This window comes from Leptinotarsa decemlineata, unplaced genomic scaffold (genome assembly GCF_025532065.1).
Source record: "Leptinotarsa decemlineata unplaced genomic scaffold, Ldec_3_MD MMD2_P_RNA_scaffold_14, whole genome shotgun sequence".
In the NCBI taxonomy this organism is placed as follows: domain Eukaryota; kingdom Metazoa; phylum Arthropoda; class Insecta; order Coleoptera; family Chrysomelidae; genus Leptinotarsa; species Leptinotarsa decemlineata.
The window spans coordinates 9,237,249-9,249,681 of NW_027412528.1; positions in this window are offsets into that span (position 1 = coordinate 9,237,249).

Genomic DNA, 12,433 nt, shown 5'->3' on the forward strand with positions numbered 1-12,433 from the left:
ATGGGCGGCGTGAAATATATTACCTTACATGAAATTACACGAGAAATTTGGCAATGGTGTGAATCTAAAAATCTTTGAGTTTTTGCTTCCTATATTCCTTCTAGAGAAAATATTTATGCTGATGTGGAATCACGGAGTCTCTCTATCGAAACAGAATATTCATTGAATAACAAAGTCTTTAGTGAAATAAAACAAGTTTTAGGAAAACCATGTATCGATCTTTCTGCATCACAGCTTAATGCCAAATGCAAGAATTATGTATCTTGGAAAAGAGACCCAGATTCCATTCACATAGATGCATTCACAATATCATGGTCAAATTTATTTTTCTATGCATTTCCGCCATTTTCAATTATTTTGAAGGTACTTAACAAAATAATAACTGATAGAGCTGAAGGAATTTTAATAGTGCCAGATTGGCGCACGCAGCCATGGTATCCTATTTTTATAAAGCTCATGTGTTCTCAACCAATTCATTTTGAACCAAAATCAAACCTAATGCTAAGCCCTTTCAGGCAACCGCATCCAATATGGACGAAGATTACCCTGGTTGCTACGCGCTTATCAGGGAAACATATATTAGAAGCGGAATTCCTGAATGTGGTATTCCAACCCTACTTGAATCATTAAGTCCTAATACTAAAAAACAATATAATAGCTTGTTGAAGCAGTGGTGGGTATTTTGTAACCTGCATGAAGTGATTTTTTCGAGCCCAGAATATCAGATATAATTCAATTCCTGCAAGAGAAATTTGAGTGTGGAGCAAATTATAATACGTTAAATTCCCACAGATCAGCATTAAAATTAATAATCGTATCGCTTGATAATGAAGATATAATAAAACGTTTTCTCAAAGGAGTTTTCAAATTGAGACCGGTTTTTCCAAAATATTCCACGACTTGGGATGACCCTTCCCAGGTTCTTGAATATTTCGAAACACTTTATCCATATCATATCTTATCATTGGATAAAATAGCGTACAAGTTAGCAACTCTCTTGGCATTGGCGTCTGCTCAGAGGGTACAGACTATTGCTAGCATAAAAATATCTGACATAAGGGACATGTCTTCAAATATACAAATTAATATTTCAGAAATTATTAAAACTTCTGCGCCCGGCAGGCAACAGCCGGTGATAATTTCACCATATTTCTATGAAAAGCCAGAGATTTGCGTTGCGAAATGTCTGAATGAATACCTATCAAGAACACAAAAATTACGAGGTATTGTCAACAAATTATTCATAACACTTAGAAGACCATACCATGCTGCTTCAAGTGAAAGTATTTCACGATGGATCAAAACAACCTTGACTAAAAGCGGTATTGATACTCAAAAATGTTCATCGCATTCCACGCGGCATGCTTCCACTTCAGCAGCAAAACGTAGTGGAGCAACTATTGATGTAATCAGAAATGCGGCAGGGTGGTCTGAAAAATCTTGCGTGTTTGCCAGATTCTACAGGGTGTCCCTGGACTTCCTCTTTTCCTCTCGGGAATGTATAGATGGGGTCAAAATATCACCAGTACTTCATATAACTTTTTTTCCTAAAAGTCTTCGTAACCAAGTTACGGGCCCTCGAAGTTACAAAATGAAAAATGTTTTTCTTTGATAACTTTTCAAGTGAATATTCAAAATCATCCAAATTTTGGTAATTGACTAAACAAATGAATTCCGTCGATGAGCTTTCATGCAGGAGTCAGTTGTTTTGCTACAAAGTCAGGAACGGGCTACCCCCGATGGTCCACACCCCAAAACTTTGAAATGACAGATATTTTTCAACATTTTTCAACAAAATAAGGTTACTTGGACAATTTTATGAATAAAAGTACTCGTGTGGAAAGTCGATCGGAGCAACGAGTCTTGATAAAAATGTAGTTCTACTCGACGTCATCAAACCCGCTCGTCCACCATTATTTGAAATGAATAATTATCAAAGCAGAAATAATAATGATAACGTTAATTCAACAACATTTATAACAGGAATAATACAAAGTATGCTAAAATGAAGTCGTAAACGAAAAGTACAGTACCTATATGGAAGTTTAAGTCACAATTGTGATAGCAGATATTTTTTCAAAAGAAATATCAAGTTCTGTAGATTCGTGGTGTTTTTAAACTAACAAGCTACTCTACTATGAAATATCGAATTCATTCCATATTTTGTATGTACATAATACGTGTGGAATAATCACGTTTCGTGTTGATCAGTTATCTGAATCTCATGAAACTCAACATTCGAATGTTTCAAATTCTTCTTCACAGCTAAACTGTTGAGGAGTTTCACTGATAATTATAATTTTATGGGAGAAATTCTTTAACACGAATCTAAATTTAGCTGAAAAAACGCACATCGGAAAAAATATTTACTATACTAATAAAAAGCAAACGAATTAACTACAAAAACGGCTGCACATGATCAGGTGAAAAATATCCAGGGAATAATTATGTTCCATTTCTTTCACAGATGTTGACAAAAAAACCTTTTAGAAAGTTTTGATAAAAAATGAGAAACTGGAATGCGATTTTGTTTTGTTGAGTGGTGCGTTGTCATATGACTATCATTGTATTGTCAATATTCTATAGGATATTTTGAATTTTTTTGATATGGCCGAACAGTTTACATTCAATGAATATGCAGATATGCATGTATTTTATGGACGAGCATTTTGTAATGCTGCAGAAGCTCGTCGTCTGTATTCCGAGCATTTTCCCAATCGAACGGTACCGTCAAGAGAAACATTCGAGCGTGTCGATCGCAGCTTGAGGGAGACAGGTATGTAATAATTGATAATTAATTTGAGCACGTTGTTTTATTTCGATATTATTGTAGGTACAGTTTTGCCAAAACGAGGTGGTGAGGGCGCTCCTAGGACTGTACGTACCGTTGTATTGGAGGAAAATATTTTGGAAGCCGTCGCTGATGATCCTTCAATGAGCATCAGAAATCTATCAGAACAGTTCCATACATCCAAGTCCACTATTCATAGAATAATTAGGGAACAACTGCTCCACCCATTTCAAATCCAGATGGTACATGCCATGACACCTCAAGATTATCCAGCACGACTGGAATATGCCAATTGGTTCATGGATAGGCAAAGAGAGGATATGACTTTTATTAATCGAGTTTTATTCACTGATGAAGCAGGTTTCAGTAGAGATGCAGTTATCAACTCTCATAATCTCCATATATGGGCCGAAGAAAATCCCCATGGGATATTGCAAACCAAACACCAACGGAAATTCAACGTGAATGTTTGGGCTGGTATCATAGGAAACCATCTTATAGGACCATTCGTTCTACAGGACCGATTGAATGGAGAACGTTATTTGGAGTTCATTCAGAACGATTTGAATGGACTTTTGGAACATGTTCCATTGCAAACCTGAAGAGATATGTGGTTTATGCATGATGGCGCTCCTCCTCATTTTAGTTTGATTGTGCGTGACCATCTGAACCATATTTTCCACAATAGATGGATTGGTAGAGGTGGGCCATATTCATGGCCATCGCGGTCTCCGGATTTAAATCCATTGGATTTCTTTCTGTGGGGGCATCTAAAAAGCCTTGTTTACGCTACACCTATTCACACAAGAGATGCATTGTTGAATAGAATAACATTACATTGTGAAGCCATACGAAACGACCCTGGAATGCTATTTCAAGTACAGAGAGGGTGTCTTCGCAGACTAAGAAAATGTATAGAGAGAGAAGGTGGTCAAATCGAGCAGTTTCTGTAGCGGATTTTTCATTTCTGTTTGCTCTTGAGGCTCTTGAGTTTCGTTAGTTAAACGTGTTTGCATTATAAAAATTCGTTATGAACATTTTACCTATTATTTCCATTTTCCTTAAAAACTAATATTTTCGAATAATGGTAGACATCTCAGGATAAATGTTGTTGAATTAACGTTATCATTATTATTTCTGCTTTGATAATTATTCATTTCAAATAATGGTGGACGAGCGGGTTTGATGTCGTCGAGTGAAACTACATTTTTATCAAGACTCGTTGCTCCGATCGACTTTCCACACGAGTACTTTTATTCATAAAATTGTCCAAGTAACCTTAATTTGTTGAAAAATATTGAAAAATATCTGTCATTTCAAAGTTTTGGGGTGTGGACCATCGGGGGTAGTCCGTTCCTGACTTTGTAGCAAAACAACTGACTCCTGCATGAAAGCTCATCGAAGGAATTCATTTGTTTAGTCAATTACCAAAATTTGGATGATTTTGAATATTCACTTGAAAAGTTATCAAAGAAAAACATTTTTCATTTTGTAACTTCGAGGGCCCGTTACTTGGTAACGAAGGATTTTAGGAAAAAAAGTTATATGAAGTACTGGTGATATTTTGACCCCATCTATACATTCCCGAGAGGAAAAGAGGAAGTCCAGGGACACCCTGTATAATAAACCGTTGTTTAATAGTAAAAATTTTGCTGAAACTATCATTTCTAATTTTGAAAATTAGTGGGAATTTAATCGATATAAATTGTTATTGTTGTAATGTTTATTGTTAATGTATTTTATGAACTAGATATTCATTACAACCGATATGATATATTTTTTTTTATGATAAGTTTATGAACTTGAATTACGAATTATTAAATCATAATGATTAATTACAGAGTATTATTCAGATCGCTGATATGCTTTAAACATCTACAAGGTGGTCTATGATGGAGTGGTTCTGAAATATAATCTAAGATTAAACAACTTACCTGTAAGGAAGTTCAATCTTGATTATATGAAGAACCACTACATCATAGACCAACCCAACCCTCCCTCATTTTTAGCTTACCCTTACGCGATCTAAAATAGGTGCACCAAAAGTCATAATGAATCAATGGGTTGTTGAATGACGATGTGGAATCGCTATTGCATTCCACAATAGAACCGCCAACTACAGTCTTGTTAGATTTGGTACTGGACTTGGATGATGGATATTTGAAGGTTGTGCTACCCCCACCGGAGATTATTGAAATTAGCTCGGATGATGAGGGTGAGAGTTCCAAAAAAAGAAAAAGGGGTGGTGAAGACGTAAAGAAGAAGACGGAGCAACCAACTAGAAGAATGAGGAACGAGCACCCCAATTACAATCACCTCCAAAGGTTGAAAATCCATTGCCTACAACTTCCATGCATCCAGTGTCACAGACTGTAATCAGGAATTAATGGTGGACTTCTTCACCCCTGCGAATGGTTTGAAAGAAACAGTTTCTGATGCGTCGGCGCTTCGATGAATCGAAGGCGAAAGAGAAAATGGCAATTGATAGACTGGCGATGATCATAGAGCAGATATCTCTCGTTGAAGCGGAAATTAAAAGAGAAGGTGATCTGCAACGTGAGAGAACTGCTTTTATAGAAAAATATGAGCCCAGTCTTCGGGACTTAGATGAGTTTTGTAGGAATTTCATGGAAAAAAATTAAATGACAATAAAATGTTACAACTCATATTATATTCTTTTATCAGTACCGATACCGATGTTTAAAAAGAATAACTTCCTATTGAGATTGGTGACTCAGAATAGTTTATACTGGTTTTTGGGTATATGTCCCTCCATAATTTAAAAATAAAAGATAAATCAATAGAGAATCTGTTGATGTGTGGTAAAGGGTAAACTGAAAAGTTCACCCCGAAAAGTTACTACATAATATAAAATACTGGAAAGTACAATTAAAGCATTTTTTCGCGAGATCCCGTTGATCCAACGGGAACCGAGTTTCAGTTCCCACTGCATTTTCTCGACAGAACGATAATAGGGGAGTATGTTAATGACGTCATTTGTGACGCAATAAGTTATAAAACGGGATCTGTTTCAGTTCCCGCACCTAGGAGCAGGGTTACTGGCGGTTATAGAAATTTTAATTGACAGGAGTGACATTTGTGTGAAAATCATGAGTTTGAAAATGGATGAACTGGAACAAGTAGAAGTGATGTTGAATAATCGAGGTGAAAATTTTCACCTTATTGTTGATATAGTCACAGCAAATGAGTTGTTAAATGGTGAGTTAAGGGACTTTCTTTAGTTTTTCTGAAATTAAACATTTCATATATTTTCAGATCCCAGGAAGGTTCGGCCAGCACCAGGTTTCAAGATCTACTACCGGGAACAAGCCAAATCAGCAATAATGGTAGTGGTGAAAACATTCATAAAATTTGGACTTCGAAAAGACCCACACAGGAAGATGTAGAAGCCACAGAATTATTTGTGAAATTGCGTGTGAAGTATGCTGATAAGTTCGATGATAGGAAAAGTAGTAAATCTCATTTGTGGCAAAAAATTGCAAATGAAATGTCGGAAATGGGAGTATTTGTGGGTGAAGGCAAAGAGGCTGTGGAAAAATTGAGGCTAAAATTCAGCAACCTGCAGCTAACCCTACCAATCTACAAGATTCCTTATTGGATGTTATCAAAGAAGGTGGAATGGACTGTGAAGAGGAGACCCAAGGTGCTTCAGAGGAACTTGAAAGGCTCTGTAAAGAAAACGATAGAGATAACATTCAAAATAGGTTCAAGAAATCAAGCCAATACCAAAGCCAGTCACAGACCCAGAGAGCAAAGAGTACCAATTTGAAATTATTGGAGTTGGCTGCCTCTGAATCTGAGGATAGGAAAAAACACATGTACAATTTAGAAAATTTGCTGAAAATACAAATAAGTCAGAGAGATGCGCTTCTAGGTAAACTTGATAAAATAATCAATGTTATGTCAAGAAAGCGACTTCGAGAAGACTCGGATTCAGATTGAAAAATCTGGAAAACGAAGACTTATACTATTTGTTCCTATTGTAGTTCAAGATCCATACCATACCATGAGTTGTTTCTCATTGAAATCAAGTTGGAAGTTCTGGTATTGATATACGCAAAGAAGTTATATTTTGTTTTTGTTTTCTTGCGTTAGTATTGTCGTTACTTTATTGTATAAAATAATTTTAAAGATTTTTTGGGAAAGGAAGTTTTTGGCTTTCTACTACTCCATCTGATACAAAAAATATATGAGAGAATCTTCCAAAGAAAGGAAGGAAGAAATCAATTTGGCGAAACACCGGTGTATACCAGTTAGGGTGACAGTGTTCCATGTGAGTACAATTTATTACCATTCATTCAAAGTAGAACTCATGTGAATGATATCTGATTCTTATTCCTCAACAAATGTTTGATATACAAACTGAATAGAGAAAAGTATCTTCTGTATAATTCAGTGTTCATATAGAAGTATTTGTTTCGAAAGAATTTTTTTTATTTCGTGTAATTCAATGTTTATATGAAAGTAGCTGTTTCAGGAGGACTTTATTTCAGTTTGTGTCTGAAAGTTACTTCTTTGCATGATCTACACATCCATGTATAGCGTTACTTATTTTCAAATGGATTACTTCCTTCCTTTCTTTGGAAGATTCTCTCATCTATTTTTTGTATCAGATGGAGTAGTAGAAAGCCAAAAACTTCCTTTCCCAAAAAATTAATCACTCCTAAAAATATAACCCTTTCAATTCAAGTTTGAAGATATTTTCATTTTTGTGTTCAAGAGAGTATGTTCGTTGCATTTATAATATATACGATTACAGATCAGTGAAATTTTATTTAATGACATCTCTTATCGCCAATTAATTCTGCTTGACATGAAATATTAAATTGGTCACACATTCACGTTTCAAAATAAAAAAGTTTTATAACCAATTGAATTAAAAATAGTTTGGTCAATATTTTCATCAAGTTTTATTTTAAAATGATTAAAATATTTCACAATGATATAAATATGTCAAAACAGGGTCATTATAAAAATTAAACAGTTCTTCTCTGGTTTCTAGCAGCCCACAAATCTTCCATTATTTCATATCTTTTCACTTCCCCCAACAAATTTTGCAGCCAGTCATCATCACAAAAATCTTCTGCAGGGTAGGGTTCTTCAAAATATTCTACACCATCCCACTGATCGTGATTGATAATGCAGAAATTATGTATAACACAAGCAACTATGGAAATTTCAATGGCTTCAGTGACTGAATAAGTATTTATGTATTTAAGTCTGGCCCATCTTCCCTTCAAAAATGCAAAGGCGTTTTCTATGCTGACTCTGGCTGATGATAAACAATAATTAAAATACTTCTGCTTGGCACTTAAATTTGTTCCCTTGAATGTGATTTTATGTTGGAAAATACTTATATTTTCCATGTTGTTCGATTTCCCTGTACAATGATGCATAAGAAAAAACCTAAAAAAAATATAATCAAGAATTTCAATCTCAACGAATCACTAGCAGTTTGAATTACTCTTGCATCATGTGCAGATCTTGGGAATCCTACAAAAACATATGTAAATAATTTTTCAGGTGTACATATAGCTGTTACATTAATCGAATGGTGTTGAAATCCATCAATGTAACTGTCTTGCTGTAATACTGGTACTTTCAAATTTATATGAGTACCATCAATGGCTCTAAAAACTCCTAAAACAATGAAAACGTTCTTTATATAAAATATTAAAGTGATTATTAGTGTATGAGGCAAAATTCTAGGTAATTGTACAACAAACACTAACCTGGAAATGATGGAAATCCACTCTGAATATGAGTTTGATCAATATCCGTTTGTGGCCACTTTATATATTTATATTTTAGTCTACATGTAATATATAAGAAGGCATTAACAATTCCCATGACACTGAACTGCACAATACCAAATCTATTTGCAATCGATATGAGGGGGTCTTGATGGGCAATATACCACAAAAATATTAATAAGCTTTTCTCTGGAGCAAATGGGAATGTTGATCATTGTGCAACACAACAGCTAGTAACTGCGCAAAAGTGTTTCTATTCATTCTGAAAAGCTAAAAAAACACCGTTTCATTATATTTGTCGAACCAGTCCATATGATTCACCCTAGGGTGAAAATAATCATCCGAAACTCGTAGCCTAATTGAACTCTGCAACGTTACTTGTGATGACACAAGTACAAGCAGGCTAGTATCAAACAAATCGTCAATTATCGATAAAACTGATGGAAACATTTTTAGCCACTCTACTCAATTTTAACTGAAAGAAAGAAACTGCAAAAATGAAACTCCTTGCTTTTTTATTAAGGTTATGTTTATTTGTTTTGTTGTGAAGTAAATTTATACGGTTAACCGGTTGATTTTCGCGAGAGATCATGACCGCTAACAACCTTGAAAATTTCCTTGGTGGGGGTATAACCGCTCTGTAACCGATTTCAGTACAACGGGATCTCGCGAAAAAATACTTTTAGTCAGCAACTTGTCGTATTCATAAATTTTGCTTACAAAATTGAAAAATTGAATATTGATAATTAGCTTTCTTGAGTGGTTAACGTTTCGAAAAACAGTTATTTTGCGTTCTCAAAACCTTTTTCGCTATTCAAATCTCACCTCAAAATTCATATATTTCTCAATTTCTTTTGACACAAGTCAACTAAATATTAATATTCATTTTTTCCATTTTGTATGCAAAATTTATGAATACGATAAATTACTGACTAATTGGACTTTTCAGTAGTTTATATTATGTAATAACTGTTCGGGGTGAACTTTTCAGTTTGCCTTTATTACACTTCAGCAGATTCTCTATTGATTTTTTTTTATTTTGTGGAAGGTTACATACCCAATAAAAATCAGTATGTTTGTACATAGACAAGCACATGAGGCATGAGTCGGTCTAGGTCATTCACCCCACGTGACGTCATAATGGTGGGCGGAGGCTTAGAACCGGCTCAAATCACCTACTATCCCCGTATATAACTTATAATATCAAAATGATGATGAAAACCCGTGATAGAGCTCATGCCAAATATCAGCAGCAGCTAAACAGTACACTCTTTCATTCTACAAAAATAATAAATTAAACGCTCCTATGAACTGTTCCCTCTCCGATATGTGTGATGATGATATTTTGACTGCTATCAAAGAAATAAAAAGTAATGCTTTAGGTATTGACAATATAAATATCAAGATGATTTCTTTAGTGATACCACACTGTATTGATGAAGTTAAACATATTTTCAACAAGTCTTTTAGACAGGGTATTTTTCCAGATGTTTGGAAGGTTGCTAATATAATTCCATTTCCAAAAAGAATGCACCTACCACGTTCAGTGACCTACGCCCTATCAGCATTCTGCTCTCATTCTCTAAAATATTCGAGAAAAATGGTTTCCATCGAATAAGAGCTTTTCTTGAAGAAAATCGAATACTCCCGTACGAGCAGTATGGGTTCCGCAAAAACACGGAACACAGACTGCCCTCTTGAAAGTAATCGACGATCTTGCGAGATTCAATGATCAATCAAAAGTCACCAGCTTGATCAAAGTAAAGCTTTCGATTCAGTTAATTTCGATTTACTTATCAGCAAGCTCAAGTTCATAGGATTCGATGACATTTCTCCTGAATGATTACTCATGGTCATCCCTAAAAAAACAATCTCAGGTGTACCGCAGGGAATTATTTGGGACCCTTGATGTTTTCAGTGTTTATTTTTGATTACCACACTTTCTTATCACATTGTCAGGTACATCTATACGCAGATGATATACAGTTATATTTGTCTTCTCATAACACCGATACAGAAAGTTGCGTGACCAATATAAACACAGATTTGCACAAAACATTCTTATACTCGGAGAATCATGACTGAAAATCAATCCAAATAAAACTTTGGCCTTATGCATAGGGTCTCAAAGGCAAATAGTAGAATCTCAGTTTAACTTAGGCTCACTCTAGATAACGCAGACTTTGTCTTTCCATGAACATGTGACAAACATTTACAAAGTCTCATTCTTCAAACTCAAATCGCTATATAAATTCAAGTATCAATTATCAGAAGTAATGAAACTCAGGTTAGTTAAAAGTCTTATTTATCCCCATATCGAGTATTGTTTTTCGGTGTCTTACAACTTTTTGCCACAATATAAAAAGCAGAAGTTACAACGTATATAAAATGTTTGCATGCGATTCGTATGTTGTATACCATATGGTTAACATGTCACACCATTTTTGTTAAAAATGAAGGAGCTGAATGTGAGGTACAGAGTCTAATATTTGATAAAATGTTTTTTGTTTGAGTTGCTTCAAACTAAAACACCTAGTTATTTATATAGTTTACATATAATTTACATATGGTCAATTTGAGAATTTACTCATTCAACATACCTATGCACCGTACTTCCAAATTTCAAGGATGTTTTTCTTATATAGCCCCTTATTATCTGAATGAAATTTTACCGCTTTTAAATCATAATATTCATCAATTCAAGAAAGAAGGTTTTTCTTATATAGCCCTCCTTATCTGAATGGAATTTCACACCTTTTAAATCATTATATTCATCAATTTGAGAAAGTAATAAAATCACAGATGCTTACTGGTCAGTGCTAATTTTAAACATTGAGAATTCAATGTACGGTAGTTCAATGAAATTGTTAAATTGACCAAAATAATGTTAAGAATATTAAGAGTTATTAGCAACTATATGATCTTTTATTTTTTCCCTTCTCTATCATTGTTATGATAAATAAGTATTTTTATAATTATTTTCTTACACTCACTGTATAATTTTTGGAAAGGGTGGAAGATAGCCTTTGGCTAACCCTCTTCCTTTTATGCATAAATGAATTTTTTATGCATAATAAACGATATTATTATTATAATTATAATAAAGGGGTTACTTCTGATATGGGAAATATGCAAATCGGGTATGAAATATATGAAATCCCGGGTAGATTTGATTCCCAATATATCAATACATGCTCTTATGGTTTATCGTTTGATTTTGACATTTTTTCATATAAAAATTCATGATTCCTTAGAAAAAATAAAAGGCGAAAACAAATAAGATATTCACAGACAGTAGTAACGAGTGATGAAAAATTTAAACTCAACCGACAAAATGAAGTAGTAAGGCAAACTTTTGGTTTTTCGAAACGGGATAGTTTTGAAATTGAACGGTTCAAAAATATCTGACAAATCATTTCACATTTTTCTGGAACATATTATGAGCCGTCATGGGACACCTGGTAGATGTGAAACATCAATGATGATATTTTGTGACCCCTTATGTACTTGAATATTTTTAAAAAATATGTAATCAAAATATACATGAAAAAATTTAAATGTGACCATATTTGTAAGTTTGAGACGAGTCCAAACTATAGGGCAACGAGTCAAGGGTCTTCTGCACGAAACTCATACCAAGTTTTTCAAGCAAGTGTTTCAGTGCATTTATTTTTATAGGAATGAAATTAAAGTTAATTGATAGTTCATCAAAAAAATATAGCATGCTATGAAAATTGGGAAAAATGTTAATCTACCTAGGGAATTGGCCGCGGTGGTAGTGCGCTCAACTCACGATCGGAAGGTCGTGGGTTCGATTCCTGCCTCGACCAGATATTTTTCTCGAGATAATTTATCTGGTTGAAGTTGG